The sequence below is a fragment of the Mustela nivalis genome (assembly GCF_964662115.1).
Source record: "Mustela nivalis genome assembly, chromosome: 13".
NCBI classification, from domain to species: domain Eukaryota; kingdom Metazoa; phylum Chordata; class Mammalia; order Carnivora; family Mustelidae; genus Mustela; species Mustela nivalis.
This window is the reverse complement of record NC_139032.1, coordinates 59,137,494-59,139,757: the sequence shown is the minus strand read 5'-3', so window position 1 is coordinate 59,139,757 and position 2,264 is coordinate 59,137,494.

Sequence of the window (2,264 nt, the reverse complement as noted above, 5' to 3'; positions counted from 1 at the left end):
TTAGAAATTACAAATGATTTATCAAGATTAAAAAAGAGAAAAAGAAAGATTGAGAAAAAAAACATGAGCATGCTGGTGTAAACCCAGTGACAATCACTCCTCCTGCTATCTCCACCTAGGTGACAATCTGCTTCCCTTCTGCACAAATATAGTTGTTCATATCAAATTGCACAGTTTGCATCACTTAGAACACAAATTTATGATGCATCTTTGGTTTTCAATCTTTGTTAACTCTGATGACAATGTTCGAGATTGTCAAAAGCTTTTTCATTTTTCCTCCCTAGTCCCTTCTCAGTGACTGTGTTCAGAGCAGCTTCTCTTCTCTGTCTCCTCAGCTTGCATTGTTTTCTCCTGCTATTGTCTCTTCTTTGCCTCATTAGGTTTTGTGAGGTTGGTCAAATAGAATTTGTGTCTCAGAGACCAGACTGTCCTGGGGTGCTTGAAGGTTCAGGACCTTGGACAGCAATATGGGTGCCCTCCCCATTTAAACATTCTCATCATGTTACACCTATAGTGAGCAGTAGTCATAAATGTATATGTCAAGGACCTGCCATAGGACTCAGTTTAGTAAGTGTTATCCTAGCAGATTTAGCAAAGTGTTGTAGGAGAACCAAGGAGGGAGAGATTGAATCTTCCTCAAGAACCTGAGAAAGTTTCCTGCAAAAGATGATAGGATACTAGGACCTAGGAGAATAATAGTCATAGTATCCACCTGTTTGGGCTAAAAGGCACCTCAACTGTCATTGTATACAATTTTAGTTTGAAAAAAGTTTTGCCTAGTGTATCAGGATTAAGATGAACTGCGGGGAGGGACAGAGGGAAAGAATCTCAAGTAGTCTCTCCACTGAGCACAGAGCCTGATGTGGGGCTTGATCTCAAGGCCTTGAGATGATGACCTGACTAAAAGCAAGAGTCAGATGCTCAACCCACTGAGCCACCCAGGGACCCCCTAAGTCAGCCCTTTTTAAGTAGATGTCCTGGAAGTTCCACCCTATAATTTTTGTCCACATTTTATTGGTCACTCCCTGCTGCAAGAGAAGTTTGGGAACCCAATATTTTAGCGGGACATGTTGCAGCCCATAACAAAATGAGAATTCTGTTAGGAAGAAAAAAGAGGAGAATAAATATTAGATAGACAACCTGTAGTCTCTGTCACATTTAATCAACTCTGGAAGGGAACTTGCCTCCTGTGTATCCCAGAGATTATCTCAGTGAATGAATAAACCACACTCCAGAAAAATTGCAAAGTCTCCAATTCCTTATGAAAGTTTCTTCTCATTATACTCTATTTTCCAGAATTTCCACTCACTGGTCCTTATTTCTCCTCTGAAGTCACCCTGAGCAGGTCTGCCTTTGTCTTACATGACAAACCTTCAGATACCTAAAGACACTTCCCATGTTCTATCTCTTTCCCACAGGTCTTTGCTTCTCCAAGACAATGACCTCCATCTTTTCAGCTGTTGCTGTAAAATCTCCTGGATTCTCCTTTCCAGTTTGCTTCCTGGCAGAAATTTTGTCCCAACCTGGAGCCAGAAATTAATTAATCCGTTCTAACCATGGGTAGAACCTAATTTCAGGTGCTGTTTAGACTCCATACTGACTAAAATAAAGCCTTATAAATTATTTTATTAAATCCCCTTGCAAATAAACCTCTCACAGGGGCCCTTGGGTGGCTTAGTTGTTAAGCATCTGCCTTCGACTCAGGTCATGATCTTGAATTTTTTTTTTTAAGATTTTATTTATTTATTTGACAGAGAGAGAGAGAGCACAAGTACAAAGGGAGGCAGGCAGAGAGAGGGGAAGCAGGCTCCCCGCTGAGCAGAAAGCCCGATGCAGGGCTGGATCCCGGGACCCTGAGACCATGACCTGAGCTGAAGGCAGAGGCTTTAACCCACTGAGCCACCCAGGCACCCCATCAGGTCATGATCTTGAGATCCTGCCCTTTGTTGGGCTTCCCACTCAGCAGGGAGTCTCCTTCTCCCTTGGTCTCTGCCCCTCCCCCTGCTCATGCTTTCTCTCTCTCTCAAATAAATAAAATCATTAAAAATGAATAAATAAAAGATGACAAAAAACCTCTATCAAAGTAGGTGGGGGAGAAAAGAGAGACATATGAAAAGTAAAACATCATCCCCAAAGTTTTCACTTGATATTCACAAAATATTACTTCCCTGTGATTTTTTTTTTAAAGATTTTATTTGTTTATTTGACAGAGAGAGATCACAAGTAGGCAGAGAGGCAGGCAGAGAGAGAGACAGGAGGATGCA